Source organism: Coregonus clupeaformis, chromosome 31 (assembly GCF_020615455.1).
Source record: "Coregonus clupeaformis isolate EN_2021a chromosome 31, ASM2061545v1, whole genome shotgun sequence".
In the NCBI taxonomy this organism is placed as follows: domain Eukaryota; kingdom Metazoa; phylum Chordata; class Actinopteri; order Salmoniformes; family Salmonidae; genus Coregonus; species Coregonus clupeaformis.
The window spans coordinates 2,371,598-2,391,524 of NC_059222.1; the positions used below are offsets into that span (position 1 = coordinate 2,371,598).

Sequence of the window (19,927 nt, forward strand, 5' to 3'; positions counted from 1 at the left end):
GAACTTGCACAATTGGTGGCTGACTAAATACTTTTTTTCCCCACTGTAATCCTGACTCAACAGACACCTCCCTTGGTGAGTCATGGAAAGTTTCTCCCATTTCTCTCTTGCTCATTCTCCCTTCCGCTCACTCAAACTCACACACGTGTGCAGTTGCAGAGAAGAGGAACAGATTTGCGAATTACACCCATTTCTAACACTGTTGCAGGAATGATTTGACAGACACATAACTTTTGAACAATATCATATTTTATTGTCTCTTTATTGCCTCTTTACAAATACTTTAATTTTTGCATTTATCTTTCTTTTTGTAAGACTGCCAAGCTGTCCTCAATTGGGAAACCTCTGTCCGGCACAATGTCCTCAGGATTATGGAGTGGTGTGTTTATAAAAAGTTGTTTGAATATTACAACATGTATTAGGATTAAGCAAAACATTTAGAGAAGAGTTAAACAGTTTCATGATCCAACTACTGTCTAATTTTGATATCCTCTTTCTTAAAATGTTTCTGATTGATGACCAATTAGTTAATGTCCCACTACAATATGAAGGGACAGAGGAGCAAACATGCCTTTGCTACCACTTTTAGTAGATCCTGACTGTTAAAGATATTTTACTGTGTGTTACTGTTATGTAGTGTCCTACATGCCCACATTATGCCAATCATTAATTTGTATTTATATTTTTTATGCAACTCATGAGATTGATGAGTTGCGGGCCCTCTGGAAAATCCCGAAATATGCCCCTGAGCTGTGTTGGAGGAGGACGCAAACATAAAGTATGTATGAGCAAGTTGCTCTTTTTTTAAAGACATCTCTAAGCTATAACCTACACAAAATTATTCAACTAGTACCATGGAAATAGTTTTGGCCAGCTCAGTCCAAAGTTTCTTCAAGAATGTCATTTTCTAGTTTGCTTATAAAATCTCAAATTGATAAAGTTGTAATGCGCTGATTCTCTTCACTGTAGATCTGACCCATCATGACTCTTCAAGAGGGCCACTATGCTCCAGATCGCCTTCTGTGCTCAGAGGTCCTTTATGAGGATCTACCCCATCACACCACTCTTATTAATCATTAATAAAAATATGGGCCTTTATATACTCCCAGTATTTCCATGCATGTAATTTCTGTGGGTGTTATTATGAAACAATTACTGTATGCAGATGTGCAAAAAACTGTGATGTAGATTTGTTTTTGCAATTGCTTGATCTATTTTAAATGTAAGAATATGTTGCAAATTCATTTTAATTGGTGACTATGGAAACAAATAGAAATGTAATGAACAATGTTTTCAATATGCAACTATATCCTCTGCAATACTTTTTACAGTACACACTTAGAAAAAAAGGTGCTATTTAGAACCTAAAAGGGTTATTTGGCTGTCCCCATTGGAGAACCCTTTGAAGAACCCTTTTGGTTTCAGGTAGAATCCTTTTGGGTTCTATGTAGGACACTTTCCATAGAGGGTTCTACCTATACATGGAAACCAAAAGGGTTCTACCTGGAACCAAAAAGGGTTATTCTATGGGGACAGCCGAAGAACCCTTTTAGAACCCTTTTTTCGAAAAGTGTAGGTAATAAGCTGTTGTCAGGTGGTCATTACCAGGTTATGATGAGGTCTTAACTATGATCAGTAGGCTACATAATATAGTACATAATATAGTCGTCAGAATTATGACCAGCTTGTCAGATAGAGGTCACAATTATGACCAACTGGTCATATGGAGGTCAGAAAAATAAGTCATAAAAATACATATTTTCAAACAGGTTTTGCCCACTGGTCATATGGTGGTCAGAAAAATACTTAATATTCTGGTCAGTAAAATAATGTTTTAAAAAAATTAGTTTTCAACCAGTTTGCGACCAGAAAGGGGGCGACAGGTAGCTTAGTGGTTAAGAGCGTTGTGCTAGTAACCGAAAGGTCGCTGATCTAATCTCCGAGCCGACTAGGTGAAAAATCTGTCGATGTGCCCTTGAGCAAGGCACTTAACCCTAATTGCTCGTCGCTCTGGATAAGAGCGTCTGCTAAATGACAAAAGAAAAAGAAAAAGACGTCATACTGACGTCTTTTCAACCAGGGTTTGCCGCTTGGGTGTGAGTCAGTGTCAAACTACTTTCAACAATAACATTCCCTTTGGGAAAGTGCCTTATTTGTCTACTCCATTTTATTGTTTTATTTCAAAGACCTAGGGCCTGAAATGCTTTGCCGTTGTGTTTTAGCTAGGTATGAGTTGGCCATTAGTAATGTGAGAAAGCTAACGTATGTAACGTTAGCTAAACAGATGAAAGTAAGTCAGAAGATGAAAGATAAGCTAGCAAAGTCAGAGGGCTACAGCCACTGAGGTATAAAGAACGCCTACAACAAGCCAACTTGCTACAGTACTGTAGCTAGCTAGCTTGATGTCAAGCAAAAAAGTTATAAATCAGAAGAATGCAGAATTAGCTAGCTAACTAACTAGCAAACGTTAGCCACGCAAGCTAACGTTAGCCAACACTAACATCGAGCTGAACAAAATGTCAACAACAATATCAGAAAGCAAGCAACCACCTTTCAAATGTAGTCAAAGTAGCTAGCTAGTTCGCTACCGCTAAATTGGCTGGTTTGAAAAAAATCTTACCTTGTCCAAACGTCAACTTGGCTTTGACAAATATGATTTTGAGCAACTCCGGTTTCCTGTCATCTTTTGGTTTTCAACAGTCTCATTTACAACCACGTCTTCTTACCATAGCTAAGTTGATAAAATTGTATTCAAAATTCGAACAACTAGTTTTAAATGGAAAAAAACGCAGGACTGTCTGCTGGGTGGATAGAAACTCTGTCCCAAAACACTGGCAAGTTGGTTCTTTTTCTTTTCCAGTTTCAAAGCCTTGCGGCACATCTGGCTCACGTTCTTAAAGCGTACTGGCGAAACAGCTGGCTAAATTCTGACTCCCCATGATGGTCCATGCGTCTTCGAACGGCTTAACGAAATTGTTTCTCTTCAAACAAATTCGTTTTGTGCCGTCAACTTGTGCCAACCAGTGACAAGTACACACACAATTTGTACATTTGTAAATTTATATTTCAATTACAAATTGCCGACGTTTTCAAAAGGAGCCACCATGACGGATGCCTCCGCGAGCGCGAGAGAGGATCAGGGATGCGCTGAAAAGCGGAGCAGTTCAGACACTTCAGTTGCAAAAAGCATTCACCAACTTCATCTATTCACATTGCACTGTCCTTGTCTACTACTCTATCCGAGCAGCTAACAGTAGCCTAACATCTCAGTTAATAGTCAGAGTACATAGCCTAGTCTTGTGAAAGATTTGAGTTGAGTTTGGAATGTGCATTTTAATTTACTGTTGTATAAAACAAAACCCTGCAGTAGGCTATACATAACTGTGGCATTTCCGGACCAGGGTTTATTGATCCTACCAATCACCTCAACAACAATTGAGCTTGGACAGGTCTGTAAAATCGAGAATTCTAAGAATTCTACTCTCAAAGGTTCCCGTGATAAATGATAAATAAAATAATATCTTAAGAATAAAGTTCACCTGGCCATACTCATACAATACATTTGTTAAATACTTAAACATATTAGAGGTGCCCTTGGAGTTTATACTTTTGGGACTATTCCAATGGTACCATTGTACCTTGCAAACTAAGGCCTAGATTCAATCCGGATCAAAGAAGATCCGCACTATAGCGCAATTGAAATTTAAAGGCAATGTTCCTGCTTTCGCAGAGACTGCATTTACGGTAAACGCTGCTTATGTCAGCTCAATTGAAAATTACCTTTACATTCCAATCGCGCTATAATGCTGATCTTCCGGCGGTCCGGATTGAATTCAGCCCTAAATCAAGCGCAACAGCTCAAGTATTCGACATATGTATTTCACCCAGGTCTGGTCAGGGTTGCCTAGCACCAGCATCATCTCCTGAATAAAACATGTAGCACTATAACAAATATAACTATATAGAGAGCTGATTCAAATGTCCAACTTCACACCGACCTTATTACACTGTTTCGACATTTCCCCCCATTGCCACAAAGAATGTGAGAAGCGACTTCAAATCAGCATTGTTGGTTAAGGGCTTGTAAGTAAGCATTTCACGGTAATGTCTACACCTGTTGTATTCAGCGCATGTGACAAAAAAGTTTGATTTGATTTGAGAGGATCATATTGTCTTACTCCTATCTCTGTCTCTTATTTCCCTTCAATGGCATCAGGAATTGGAGAAGAGACTTCAAATCAGACAAAAGAAGAGCATACCCACTGGGCACAGACATCATTTCAATGTCTAGTTGTCAACTTACCTGAATTCAACGTGAAATCAACAAAAAATTACACCATGTCATTGGATTTAGGTTAAAGATTGGGTGAAAAAAGGCTAAATTCCCCTACGTTGATGACTTTTTGCAAATCCAATCATATTTTCATGTTGATTCAACCAGTTTTTGTCCAGTGGGTATTGTCTCACTCATATATCTGTCTCTCGCACTGTACACGGTTGCAAATTGACTGCTGCTGGCAAGAGAACAGAATCCATATTAGGAACACTCTCTAACCAATTGGCTTCACTTCTAGCCAACTTAGTGCGTACAGGCATAAAAGAGGTAGGCAAAGGAATCAAATGCAAAAGAGAAAAAAACTTTAGGCCTAATAAGCCTGATATCGTTTTGGCAAAGGAAGGAGTAATTGAATGGAGTGAAATCAATGGGGTTACCTGCAATCACCAGATAGCATTGGCTTGTAAATTGCTTCGACAAGTGTTAAGAAGGGGGTGGGGCGTATCAGATTGAGAATTTACTGCTCCTGATACCTGGATATCGACAGTGGGGAAGAGGGAGGAGCTGGGTGCACTTGTCCAAGTTTGAGATCCAACAGTCAATTTATCATCGTTTTTTATCCTCTTGCCGCTAATCAGATTTCCCTCTCTTATCCACTTATCCGCTTAGGTCATTGATAACTGAATTTAGTGGCACATCTTATTATTCTGCCCATTTGACAGTAATAGACACAGAAAATAATCTCTCTATAGCAATATCCGTCCCGATGTCCGCTTAAAATGAAAGATCAATTTTAGTTTCAGTCATGCTATGAGTTAAGGCTCACTGACAAAACATGTTCATGTCCATATAGTCAACAAGCAAGTCTTTCTGAGAGTCAGGGCTCTATTCAATCTGTATTGCTGAAGCATTACAGATTGTGCAATGGAAATGTCAAGGTAATTTCCGATTGAGCCGACGTATGCAGCGTTTACCGTGAATGAGTCCTCCGCGAACGCGGGAACATTGCCTTCTCATGACAGACTGTTAAACATTTGGTTCTGGGTTACAAGATTAACAGAACGCCTATTACAGGTAACTTAGAAGTAACTGTGTAAAAACATGATATATAACGATTATGTATTGGTGGCGTTCCACGTTGTATTTTATGCTGTCACGCTGCGCAGATTGATTTTACAACGCCTGGAGAACAATTTAACATAATATGCCATTTAGCAGACGCTTTCATCCAAAGCGACTCATAGTCATGCGTGCATACATTTTATTTTTTTGTGTATGGGTGGTCCCGGGGATCAAACCCACTACCTTGACGTTACAAGCGCCACGCTCTACCAGCTGAGCTACAGAGGAACATCTCAGGAACCACATCAATATGATATAGTAATCTTGTTGAGATGCGCAGCACGACCGAAAAAAAGATGACCTGGAACATCACCATTGACTTCTGACTGTCAATTATATTCCATTTTTCCTCACACCAGCGTTTATACTGTAGCCTACGTTCAGTCATTTGGCAAAAACATATTTAACTGGCACCACCTTGTGGAAATAAGAGCTCTGGGCATGTTGTGTATTCTTATTGAGCCCATGGTTTCAAACTTTGTTTTCCTCATGCTTTAGCAAGAAACAGAGAAACATAATTTTTTAAGAGGGCACGGATGGCCATATTCACTATCATATAAATAATTATTCATTTACAATCTTTTACCATAATATTTTAGTGGATAAATAGTGAATAGTTGAGAGGGGACATGTTTTAATGGGCATGTTTTGTTGGCACCTTCCAAAGAATGTGAATTGGTAATGCTGTGCCAACAATCCAACTACATTCATCAAAGAAATATGCAGCTCATTCTCCATTAGTATTCCTATTCGAGACTCAAAGCACTGAATAAAAATGTAAGTAAAACAGGAAAAACAGATCATGGCGTTATATTCCTGCTAGTATTGCAATGGTACATTACACACATGATCTCTTTGTTTAAGAAAAATCTAAGACAAACAGGCTAAAACATGAAGTACACAGCATAAAGTCTCTTAAAGTAGAACAGTGAAGATCAGTCAGTTCAGTATTGCAGGAGGAATAATGCAGGTCAAAACAAGGTAGATATTGCAGCAGCCGTCAAACCAGAATACACAAACACACACATACATAATTTTCAAGAGAAATTCATATATTAGCCTGGACAATGGCCATTTTGATTTTTGTGGGGCTTTAATTATAATACTTACCAACATTTGTAACACATTTCAGTGAAAGTTGAGGTGAGATTGTGTAGTCAAAACGGTCAGTAGGTGCGGTACATATTGGGGATAAGAGTTTTACAGTATTACACTTCCTCTCGATCTCTTCACTTAACCCTATACACATAAAACTAGCTATTGCACTAAACTCAAACAAGGATATTATTCTATACAAAGCTTAATGTCTAGATTGCAGGTCAGTTACGAGTCAATTAAGTATTATCTAGTGATCGCAGCATTAGTATAACACCACCAACCCCAGCAGAGTGTATCACATATTCAACTGATAACTAAAGTGAAGTCCCACTATGGCCATCACCAAATCACTACAATACATTTATAATCTATTTTAGTATCATACCCCAATATTTGGTTCTGACAGAGCAAATCAACGTTATTTACTGATCATGTGCTGATCATGTGTCACATCAATGTAGCTGATATGCAAATCATATATGCAAATAAACACTATTTCTATCAGCAGCTATTACTACTGTATTACAGAATGCTCCCCGTCATTCGCCTGAGGAAGAGACGGAGATATCGTGGACGTAGGTCGGGGTGCCTTGTAAGGATCCGACGGCGAGCGAGTAAACTGCCTCTCCCATCAATACTATTAGCCAACGTTCAATCTTTTGAGAATAAAATTGACGATTTAAGATTACGGTTATCCTACCAACGGGACATTAAAAACTGTAATATCTTATGTTTCACGGAGTCGTGGCTGAACGACAACAATGATACCATTCAGCTAGCAGGCTACACGCTACATCGGCAGGACAGAACGGCTGGCTCCGGTAAGACAAAGGGTGGCGGTCTCTGTATATTTGTAAACAACAGCTGGTGTACAAAATCAAATACTAAGGAAGTCTCGAGGTTTTGCTCGCCTGAGGTAGAGTATCTTATGATAAGCTGTAGACCACACTATTTACCAAGAGAGTTTTCAGCTATATTTTTCATAGCTGTCTATTTACCACCACAAACCAATGCTGGCATTAAGATTGCACTGAATGAGTTGTACAAGGCCATTAATCAACAGGAAAACGCTCATCCAGATGCAGCGCTCCTAGTGGCCGGGGACTTTAATGCAGGGAAACTTAAATCCGTTCTACCTAATTTCTACCAGCATGTCAAATGTGCAACCAGAGGGAAAAAAACTCTAGACCACCTTTACTCCACACACAGAGACGCATACAAAGCTCTCCCTCGCCCTCCATTTGGCAAATCTGACCATAACTCTATCCTCCTGATTCCTGCTTATAAGCAAAAACTGAAGCAGGAAGCACCAGTGATTCGGTTAATAAAAAAGTGGTCAGATGACGCAGATGCCAAGCTACAGGACTGTTTTGCTAGCACAGACTGGAACATGTTCCGGGATTCTTCAGACAGCATTGAGGAGTACACCACATCAGTCACTGGCTTCATCAATAAGTGCATCGATGATGTCGTCCCCACAGTGACCGTACGTACATACCCCAACCAGAAGCCATGGATTACAGGCAACATCCGCACTGAGCTAAAGGGTAGAGCTGCCGCTTTCAAGGAACGGGACTCTAACCCGGAAGCTTATAAGAAATCCCGCTATGACCTCCGACGAACCATCAAACAGGCAAAGAGTCAATACAGGTCTAAGATTGAATCATACTACACTGGCTCTGACGCTCGTCGGATGTGGCAGGGCTTGAAAACTATTACAGACTACAAAGGGAAGCACAGCCGCGAGCTGCCCAGTGACACAAGCCTACCAGACGAGCTAAACCACTTCTATGCTCGCTTCGAGGCAAGCAACACTGAAGCATGCATGAGAGCACCAGCTGTTCCGGACGACTATGTGATCACGCTCTCCGTAGCCGATGTGAGTAAGACTTTTAAGCAAGTCAACATTCACAAGGCCGCTGGGCCAGACGGATTACCAGGGCGTGTACTCCGAGCATGTGCTGACCAACTGGCAAGTGTCTTCACTGACATTTTCAACATGTCCCTGACCGAGTCTGTAATACCAACATGTTTCAAGCAGACCACCATAGTCCCCGTGCCCAAGAACTCTAAGATAACCTGCCTAAATGACTACCGACCCGTAGCACTGACGTCTGTAGCCATGAAGTGCTTTGAAAGACTGGTCATGGCTCACATCAACAGCATAATCCCAGAAACCCTAGACCCACTCCAATTTGCATACCGCCCCAACAGATCCACAGATGATGCAATCTCTATCGCACTCCACACTGCCCTTTCCCACCTGGACAAGAGGAACACCTACGTGAGAATGCTATTCATTGACTACAGCTCAGCATTCAACACCATAGTGCCCTCTAAGCTCATCACTAAGCTAAGGATCCTGGGACTAAACACCTCCCTCTGCAACTGGATCCTGGACTTCCTGACGGGCCGCCCCCAGGTGGTAAGGGTAGGTAACAACACATCTGCCACACTGATCCTCAACACGGGGGCCCCTCAGGGGTGCGTGCTCAGTCCCCTCCTGTACTCTCTGTTCACCCATGACTGCATGGCCAGGCACGACTCCAACACCATCATTAAGTTTGCCGACGACACAACAGTGGTAGGCCTGATCACCGACAACGATGAGACAGCCTATAGGGAGGAGGTCAGAGATCTGGCCGTGTGGTGCCAGGACAACAACCTCTCCCTCAACGTGACCAAGACAAAGGAGATGATTGTGGACTACAGGAAAAAAAAGAGGACTGAGCACGCCCCCATTCTCATCGACGGGGCTGTAGTGGAACAGGTTGAGAGCTTCAAGTTCCTTGGTGTCCACATCACCAACGAACTATCATGGTCCAAGCACACCAAGACAGTCGTGAAGAGGGCACGACAAAGCCTATTCCCCCTCAGGAGACTAAAAAGATTTGGCATGGGTCCTCAGATCCTCAAAAAAATTCTACAGCTGCACCATCGAGAGCATCCTGACTGGTTGCATCACCGCCTGGTATGGCAACTGCTTGGCCTCTGACCGCAAGGCACTACAGAGGGTAGTGCGTACGGCCCAGTACATCACTGGGGCAAAGCTCCCTGCCATCCAAGACCTCTATACCAGGCGGTGTCAGAGGAAGGCCCTCAAAATTGTCAAAGACTCCAGCCACCCTAGTCATAGACTGTTCTCTCTGCTACCGCACGGCAAGCGGTACCGGAGTGCCAAGTCTAGGTCCAAAAGGCTTCTCAACAGCTTCTACCCACAAGCCATAAGACTCCTGAACAGCTAATCATGGCTACCCGGACTATTTGCACTGCCCCCCCACCCCATCCTTTTTACGCTGCTGCTACTCTGTTAAGTATTTATGCATAGTCACTTTAACTCTACCCACATGTACATATTACCTCAACTACCTCAACTAGCCGGTGCCCCCGCACATTGACTCTGCACCGGTACCCCCCTGTATATATAGCCTCCCTACTGTCACTTTATTTTACTTCTGCTCTTTGTTTTTCTCAACACTTTTTTTTTGTTGTTGTTTTATTCTTACTTTTTTTGTTTAAAATAAACGCACTGTTGGTTAAGGGCTGTAAGTAAGCATTTCACTGTAATGTCTGCACTTGTTGTATTCGGCGCATGTGACCAATAAAATTTGATTTGATTTGATTTGATTTGATACACCATTCATCGCTCCCTGAGAGACCAAGCTATAGACAGGATCTATTGAGTGTGGACATCCAATATCACTGAGGCCTATAAGTTAACCTGGTTGCTACATCTGTTTCCAATAGCCAACTTCTTTTGCTACCATCACTAACATTGGGGCTTAAAGGGTAGGAAGCATTAATTTTTACTCGCCAAAGTAACAACACAGTGTGGTCAAAGACTTAACTTAGTTGTAGTCACGATTTGGTTACCTATAACTACAAACATAGTTATGTTTTAGCAATTCTACATACAGTATTTGTTACAGGACGGGGTCGCAGTTCCGGAGCGACCCTCTAGGTGTCATCCTCCGACAACCTTAGGCACCTCCTTACTCACAGTCTGTTCAACTGTGTATTTATGCCCTCACTTCCCTGTGTTCCCTTGCTCAGTTTTCTCTGCTAGTTTCTCTATGTCCAGCAGTACTACTCAGTGTCTGATCGGAGACCTATGTACAGGTACTTGAGAAGTGTTCTCCCTGTTTCGTTATTTGTTTGTGTCTTAGGTAGTATTTCGTATTTTGGCTGTCAGCCGTTTTTTTGGAGACTATTTGCTCCGCCTTTCTTTTATCGTGATAAGTCCGTTGTTTTGTATTCTGGCTTCGGGACCACCAGTAAAGATCCTTGTTTCACCATCTCTGCCTACTGCCTACTGTATATCCTGCACCGCACCTGGGTCACACCTCACCCCAACCCTTACAGAAAACTGAGCCAATATGGATCCAGCGGAGGCAGCACAGTATCGGAGCGCACTGGCAACACAGGGAGCTATGCTGAACCAACACAACCGCAACTTGCAGCAGATCTGTCACGCTCGTTGAGTACAGGATTGGACCAAGGTGCAACGTGGTATGCGTACATGTTCGTTCATTAAATAAACACCGAACAAAACAACAAAAGCAACGTAACGTGAAGTTCTAAAGGCTAACATCAAACAAGCCAAACACACAAAAACAAAATCCCACAAAACAGGTAGGCAACATGGCTACCTAAGTATGATCCCCAATCAGAGACAACGATCGACAGCTGCCTCTGATTGGGAACCACACCCGGCCAACATAGAAATACACATTCTAGAAACTATCAACATTCACACCCTGACCAAACTAACAAGAAACAACAGGCATTAAAGGTCAGGGCGCGTCCGGAGTCCAAAGGTGCGGACTCCGGACGCAAAACATAACTTAACAGGGGAGGGTCCGGGTGGGCATCTAGCCTCGGTGGAGGCTCCGGCTCCGGGCGTGACGTCCTCTCCCTTACTGCCTTCCCGTTGCACCCCTGGTCCGGTCTGGACCTCGGCGCGAAGCTTCCCCTCTCAGTCCTCCCACAATGCACCAAGCCCTGTCTGGACCCTGGTGTGGGAGGCCCCAACCCTGGAGAGGGGCTGACGTATAGGCCTGGACCGGCAATCCCCCCATGATGCACCAAGCCCTGTCTGGACCCTGGTGTGGGAGGCCCCGACCCTGGAGAGGGGTTGACGTCTGGTTCTGGAGTGGAGCCGCTGACCGGAGCTGAACTGGACCCCGGTGGAGCGGACTGCTCTGGCTCTGGACTGGAGCAGCTGACCGGGGCTGGACTAGGCACCGGTAGAGCGGACTGCTCTGGCACTGGAGTGGAACCACTGACCGGAGCTGAACTGGACCCCGGTGGAGCGGACTTCTCTGGCTCTGGACTGGAGCAGCTGACCAGAGCTGGACTGGGCACCGGTGGAGCGGACTGCTCTGGCACTGGAGTGGAGCAGCTGACCGGAGCTGGACTTGGCACCGGTGGAGCGGACTGCTCTGGCACTGGAGTGGAGCAGCTGACCGAAGCTGGACTGGACACAGGTGGAGCGAACTGCTCTGGCACTGGAGTGGAGCAGCTGACCGGAGCTGGACTGGGCACCGGTGTAGAGCAGTTGACCGGAGCTGGACTAGGCACCGGTGGAGCGGACTGCTCTGGCACCAGCCGTACCGGGCTGGGGACATGCACCACTGGTCTGGTGCGAGGAACAGGCATGGGCCGCACCGGGCTGGGAACACGCACCACTGGTCTGGTGCGAGGAGCAGGTACGGGGCGTACCGGGCTGGCGACATGCACCACTGGTTTAGTGCGGGGAGCAGGTACGGGCCGTACAGGACTGGATACACGCACCACTAGTTTGGTGTGGGGAGCAGGTACGGGGCGTACCGGGCTGGTGACACGCACCACTGGTTTGGTGCGGGGAGCAGGTACGGGCCGTACCGGGCTGTGAATGCGCACTGGCGACACAGTGTGTAGGACTGGCGCAGAATATACTGGACCGAGGAGGCGTACTGGAGACCAGGAGCGTTGAGCCGGCACAACCCGTCCTGGCTGGATGCCCACTTTCGCACGGCATGTGCGGGGCGCTGGCACAGGACGGACTGGGCTGTGAAGGCGCACTGGCGACACAGTGCGTATCTCCGCATAACTTGGTTCCTCAATGAACACACAGTCCTTACAGAGAGTGCGGGTAGTTGGCTCCGGTCTGCCTCCTGGCTCCGCCAACCACCCCGTGTGCCCCCCAACATTTATTTTCTTGGGGCTGTCTCTCGGGCTTCCTTCGTCGTCGGCACCGTTGATCCTCTCCTACCTGGGCTTCTACCTTTGCCCAGGGTCCTTTACCAGCAAATATCTCCTCCCAAGACCAAAGTGTCTTCCATACCTGTGTCCAGGGTGTTTGCTCCTCCTGGGCACGCTGCTTGGTCCGTTGGTGGTGGGATCTTCTGTCACGCTCGTTGAGTACAGGATTGGACCAAGGTGCAGCGTGGTATGCGTACATGCACGAGGCCGGGAGGCAGCTCACGGCCTGTCAGCAGGGTGATCGTTCGGTGGCGGACTACTCCGTGGAGTTCCGAACCCGGCCTCGAGAGGCAGGATGGGAGGAGGCCTCCCTGGTCGTCCTTTATGTGTCTGTCTTCACTCGTAGCCTGTGAGAAAGACCCATTAACGTGATGGAGCGTGTAGCACTCAGGGAGAAGTGCAACACGTCCACTGGCCGCAAAAGGCATGGATTTTTTTTAGGGTGCATTACGGCCACACAAAGGGGATGCCACTGTAAATTTTGAGGCATTATCAAGTGCTTGTCAAATTGTGAATGAGTGACTGATGTAGCGTTTACAGCCTGCGCAAAAAACAAAGCAGAGCTCATGCCTTTCAAGCAACTTTTTTCAAATCATAATTAGAGTCGCATCATGCAGCCTTACAATGTATTAAAAATCAAAACATATAGGCCAACGTTTGTAGAACAACTAAAGTTAAATGAATAACTCTAAATTAAGCATATAGGAATACCTATTTCTTTGTTAACTGCTCAACACAGAATAGCCGCGTGTGCGCACTCCCTCAAATCGTTTGGAGAAGATATCATTTCTATTTTATTCAGCTTTGTTCAATTGTATTCTTCATATTATAAAATAATGCCACAGAATTCTAAGCAAATATTGTCTGCTAAATGAACTAGTGTAGCCCACAGCCATTTGGCATAGCCAGATCAGGGCCTAACATAAGGAAAACTCAGAGTATGCTATTCTGTTCTTCTGAAATAGACTACATTTTCTTCATATCATGCTTCTTTAGACCTGTGCAAAATAAATAATGGATTTATTGTGATTGATTGGATTTATTAGATTTAAAAAAAAATGTATACTGTACCAGTCAAAAGTTTGGACACACCTACTCATTCAAGGGTTTTTCTTTATTTGTACTATTTTCTACATTGTAGAATAATAGTGAAGACATCAAAACTATGAAATAACACATATGGAATCATGTAGTAACCCAAAAAGTGTTAAACTAAATATATTTTAGATTCTTCAAAGTAGCCACCCTTCGGCTTGATGACAGCTTTGCACACTCTTGGCATTCTCTCAACCAGCTTCATGAGCAATGTGTTTCCTACAGTCTTGAAGGAGTATATGCTGAGCACTTATTGGCTGCTTTTCCTTCACTCTGTGGTCCAACTCATCCCAAACCATCTCAATTGGGTTGAGGTCAGGTGATTGTGGAGGCCAGGTCATCTGATGCAGCACTCCATCACTCTCCTTCTTTTTCAAATAGCCCTTACACAGCCTGGAGGTGTGTTGGGTCACTGTCCTGTTGAAAAACAAATGATAGTCCCACTAAGCGCAAACCAGATGGGATGGCGTATCGCTGCAGAATCCTGTGGTAGGCATGCTGGTTAAGTGTGCCTTGAATTCTAAATTAATCACTGACAGTGTCACCAGCAAAGCACCCCCACACCATCACACCTCCTCCTCCATGCTTCACGGTGGGAACCACACATGCAGAGATCATCCGTTCACCTACTCTGCGTCTCACAAAGACACGGCGGTTGGAACCAGAAATCTCAAATTTGGACTCCTCGTGTTTCTTGGCCCAAGAAAGTATCTTCTTATTATTTGTGTCCTTTAGTAGTGGTTTCTTTGTAGCAATTTGACCATGAAGGCCTGATTCACGCAGTCTCCTCTTGAGATGTGTCTGTTACTTGAACCAAAAAAGTGTTAAACAAATCAAAATATTTTTTACATTTGAGATTCTTCAAATAGCCACCCTTTGCCTTGATGACAGCTTTGCACACTCTTGACATTCTCTCAACCAGCTTCATGAGGTAGTCACCTGGCATACATTTCACTTAACAGGTGTGCCTTCTTAAAAGTTAATTTGTGGAATTTCTTTCCATCTTATTGCGTTTGAGCCAATCAGTTGTGTTGTGACAAGGTAGCGGGGATATACAGAAGATAGCCCTATTTGGTAAAAGACCAAGTCCATATTATGGCAAGAACAGCTCAAATAAGCAAAGAGAAACGACAGTCCATCATTATTTTAAGACATGAAGATCAGTCAATACGAAACATTTCAAGAACTTTGAATGTTTCTTCAAGTGCAGTCGCAAAAAACATCAAGCGCTATGATGAAACAGGCTCTAATGAGGACCGCCACAGGAATGGCTACAGAGGATAACTTAATTAGAGTTACCAGCCTCAGAAATTGCAGCCCAAATAAATGTATCATAGATTAAGTCACAGACACATCTCAACATCAACTGTTCAGAGGGGAATTGGTACAAAGAAACCACTACTAAAGGACACCAATAAGAAGAAGAAATCTGCTTGTGGCAAGAAACATGAGCAATGGACATTAGATAGGTGGAAATGTGTATTTTGGTCTGCATGTGTAGTTCCCATCGTAAAGTTTGGAGGAGGTGGTGGTATGGTGTGGGGGTGCTTTGCTGGTGACACTGTCTGTGATTTATTTAGAATTCAAGGCACACTTAACCAGCATGGCTACCACAGGATTCTGAAGCGATACGCCATCACATCTGGTTTGGGCTTAGTGGGACTATAATTTGTTTTTCAACAGGACAATGACCCAACACACCTCCAGGCTGTGTAAGGGCTATTTGACCAAGAAGGAGAGTGATGGAGTTCTGCATCAGATGACCTGGCCTCCACAATCACCTGACCTCAACCCAATTGAGATGGTTTGGGATGAGTTGGACCGCAGAGTGAAGAAAAAGCAGCCAACAAGTGCTCAGCGTATGTGGGAACTCCTTCAAGACTGTTGGGAAAGCATTCCAGGTGAAGCTGGTTGAGAGAATGCCAAGAGTGCGTAAAGCTGTCATCAAGGCAAAGGGTGGCTACTTTGAAGAATCTAAAATCTAAAACATATTTTGATTTGTTTAACACTTTTTTGGTTACTACATGATTCCATATGTGTTATTTCATGTCTTCACTATTATTCTACAATGTAGAAAATAGTAGAAATAAAGAAAAACCCTTGAATGAGTATGTGTGTCCAAACGTTTGATACAGATCTAATTTTGCACATGCCAATACAACTGTTCCAACGCACCTCATCAGATGACTGATAAACGCTGATTTCCATTCCCACACTGGTCCCCTTAGTACGGATCTACAGACTAAGCTATCTTAATATACACCGAACAGCTATTATTAATGCAACGAGAGGTTACCTTTGAAGGTCCTTAGCGCAATCCACTCACTCCACTGTCCAATTTGGATAGCGTAGGCTACATTGACCTGGCATTTTTTTGTTTGAGCGCCAAGGGATCAAAAGTCAAAATCAATATTTAGCAGAACAGAGAGAATACATAGACGATATTAAAACATTAAAGAATTATACCGGTAAACATTTGTTTTCAAATGGTCAGTTATGGGCCCCTCGTTCTGAGTGGTTGGTGGTGCCCAGCTACCGCATCCATGTGTTGGCGACGGGACATTTGCTTCAGCTCGCCGGGTCGGCTAGGGGGCAGATGGATAATGCTCATTCTAACGCCCCCACCGTGGGCAGTCAAAATCAAGGAGAGCGACAGTCGCGATGACGTCCTAGGCTGCGTCCCAATGATGCGACAACATAGGAGACTCGTATCCAATGAGCATTAGCCATGTACTGACACATGGTATCCCTTGCTCTTTGTAGAATAGAATAGACCTACATTATCTCATTAGATAGTTTTCGTTGTCAAGTCATCACCCTTGTTTCATGAATAGGCTTATAACCAGAGGTGGGAAAAGCACTCAATTGTCATACTTGAGGAAAAGTAAAGATACAGAAAATGACTCAAATAAAAGTGTACAGTGGGTATAGAAAGTCACCACGCCCTTTCAAAATGTTCACCTTTTGTTGCCTTACAGCCTGAAATGTCCCCTGTAGCTCAGATGGTAGAGCATGGTGCTTGCAACGCCAGGGTTGTGGGTTCGTTTCCCACGGGGGGCTAGTATGAAAATGTATGCATTCAGTAAGTCGCTCTGGATAAGAGTGTCTGCTAAAATGTCAATTGAAAACACATAAAATCAGACTTTTTCCCGCTTTATTTACACACAGTAACCCACAATATCCAAGTGGGAAAATAATCGAACAAACTCTGAAAATTAATTACAATTAAAACAGTAAAATACCCTATTTGGATAAGTGAACACCCCCCTGAGTTAATACTTGGTGGAACCACCTTTTGCTTGAATTACATCTAACTTTGCACACCCAGACTGTGCAATATTTGCCCATTGTTCCTTGCAGAATTGTTCAAGCTCAGTCAAATTGCATGGTGACCGCTCATGGACAGCACTCTTCAAGTCATTCCACAGATTCTCGATGGGATTTAGGTCGGGGCTCTGACTAGGCCACTCAAGGACATTCACTTTCTTGTCCTTCAACCACTGTACAGTTGCTTTGGCGGTGTGCTTTGGGTCATTGTCATGTTGAAACGTGAACCATCTTCCCATTTTCAACTTCCTGGCAGAGGGCTGCAGGTTCTGCTCAAGAATCTGTCGGTATTTTGCACTGTCCATTTTCCCTTCTGACAAGTGCTCCAGTCCCTGCTGAAGAGAAACACCTCCACAACAGGATGCTGCCACCGCCGTGCTTTACTGTAGGCATGGTGTTCTTTGGGTGGAAAGATGTATTGGGTTTCGCCAGACATATCGTTTTGCGTTCAGGCCAAAAAGTTCAATTTTGGTCTCATCCGACCACAGCACCTTTTGCCACTTGGCCTCGGAATCTACAATGTGCTTTTTGGCAAAGCTCAAACCAGACTTGATGTTGCCTTTTTTGAAGAGTGGTTTTTTTCTTGCCACCCTCCCATAGAGGCCAGATTTGTGGAGCGCTTGTGATATTGTGGTCACATGCACATAGTGACCAGTCTTCGCCATAAAGGCCTGAAGCTCCTTCAAAGTTGCCATTGGCTTCTTGGTAGCCTCTCTGATCAGTCTCCTCCTTGCCCGGTCATCCAGTTTGGAGGGACGGCCTGATCTATGCAGGGTCTGGGTGGGGCCATACGCCTTCCACTTCTTAATAATGGTCTTAACTGTGCTCCGAGGGATAGACAAAGCCTTTTGTAATATTTTTATATCCATCCCCTGACTTGTGCCTTTCCACAACTTTATCTCGTAGATCTTTTGACAGTACCGTTCTGCCCATAGTGGATTCTTTGCTTTGAATTGCACTACTAAGCAGTGGAGTCCTCTATGAACAACCACTTTTATTCTGAACTAATCAAAGTCACTACAATTGATCACAGATGGAAGTCAATTAGCTTGATTTTTGATCTGGAAGGTGGTTGGTTATACCTCAGCAAGTTTGCAATTGCAATTCTAAGGGGTGGGGGGGGGGGGGGGTTCACTTATCCAAATAGGGTATTTTACTGTTTAAAAAATTACTTAGATATTGTGGGTTACTGTATGTAAATAAAGCTGGAAAAAGTCTGATTTTATGTGTTTTCATTTCATGCTGTAAGGCAACAAAAGGTGAACATTTTGAAAGGGGGTGGTGACTTTCTATACCCACTGTAAATCACCCAGTAAAGTACTACTTGAGTAAAAGTCTAAAAGTATCTGGTTTTAAATGTACTTAAGTACAGGTGTGGAAAAAGTATTCCATTGTCATACTTGAGTAAATGTAAAAAGTAAAAGTAAATGCTATACAGCAAAATGTTTTATTTTACAGCCAGGGGCACACTCCAACACTCAGACAAACGCAATATTTGACAAAAATTTACAAACGCAATATTTGTGTTTAGTGAGTCCTCCAGATCAGAGGCAGAAGGGATGACAACATGTTACATTGATAGGTGTGTGGATTGGACCATGTTGCTGTCTTGCCTGAGCATTCGAAATGTACAGAGTACTTTTGGGTGTCAGGGAAAATGTATGGGAGTAAAAAGTACATATTTTCTTTAGGAATGTAGTAGAGTAAAATTTGTCAGTAATGTAAATAGTAAAGTAAAGTACAGATACCCAAAAAAACTACTTAAGTAGTACTTCAAAGTACTTTTAACTTAGTTACTTTACACCACTGCTTTTAACAGGTTAATAACACACATGACAGATAATTGATGAGGTCTATAGGCCTAGCGAAGAAAAACACACCATATGAGAAAATGTGTCAATAAAGCATGGTAGAATGCTATAGAACAACTGAAAACGTATTCAACAGTAGTTTATGGAATTTGCTAAATGTATGAAGGGTTACGAATTCTAGCTAGGTGGCGGCCAGTTGGCTAACCACCCTACATTCGTTTTTGCCTTAAGTAACCATCTGTCTTATGTAACCATACCAAACGTAACATGTCATACTAATTTGAGTCTCCCGGATTTATTTATTTACCTTTAGTATGTTACATCTAGTCTATGAGACCAGGCTGAGCCACCTTGTCATTGGCATAAAGAGTGAACAGATTTATCAGATGTGTGACGCAATAGTTAACTAGGTTGCCACTAGATAAGCTGGCTAAACTAGCTAATGTTAGCTAGACCAACAGGTCAGTCCAGTGCAGCATCATCCCACTCCATTGCTCTCTCTCACTCAGTGTGTGTCATACAGTCTGTGTATTATCTCAGTAAGCTTTTTGAGCCATATACTAGCTAGAAATCAAGTTTTTTGTGCCTTTATTTACAGCTTGTAGCGGCACACCCAAGGGGGAGGAGAATGGGCCAGTCAACAATATAAAATACCCTTCAAAGTGGAAAGAAGAGGTTCGGAAGAGGAGGGTACATCTGGTTTTGTCTAGAAGGGATAGGAGAACTTACGCAGCAGGTTAGGATAATTAACGTAGCAGGTTAGGAGGAGTCGGTTAAGGTTAGGAAAAGGTTTAGGGTTACCTAAAATGCAACATAAAAAAGTAAATTAGACAAAAGCTGTATCCCATTTAGACATGACCAGTAAATCCCACCTTGGCAGGAAAAAGAAGATTGAGTTTACTATAGCAATTGATATCTGCACTGTTTGATTATTTATTACTTATATGATTCTTCG

The 19,927-nt window shown here is 43.5% G+C and overlaps 1 protein-coding gene across 1 annotated transcript in view; it reads right to left on the reverse strand.

Annotated features, from left to right (window-relative positions):
* Positions 1-2,981, reverse strand: part of LOC121547182 (gap junction gamma-1 protein-like) — a 42,799-nt gene extending 39,818 nt beyond the window's left edge. Inside the window, exon 1 of the mRNA XM_045209687.1 lies at positions 2,621-2,981. The gene's annotated coding sequence lies outside the window, so the exon portion shown is untranslated. The remainder of the gene's footprint in view (positions 1-2,620) is intronic.
* Between the last annotated feature and the right edge of the window lie 16,946 nt (positions 2,982-19,927).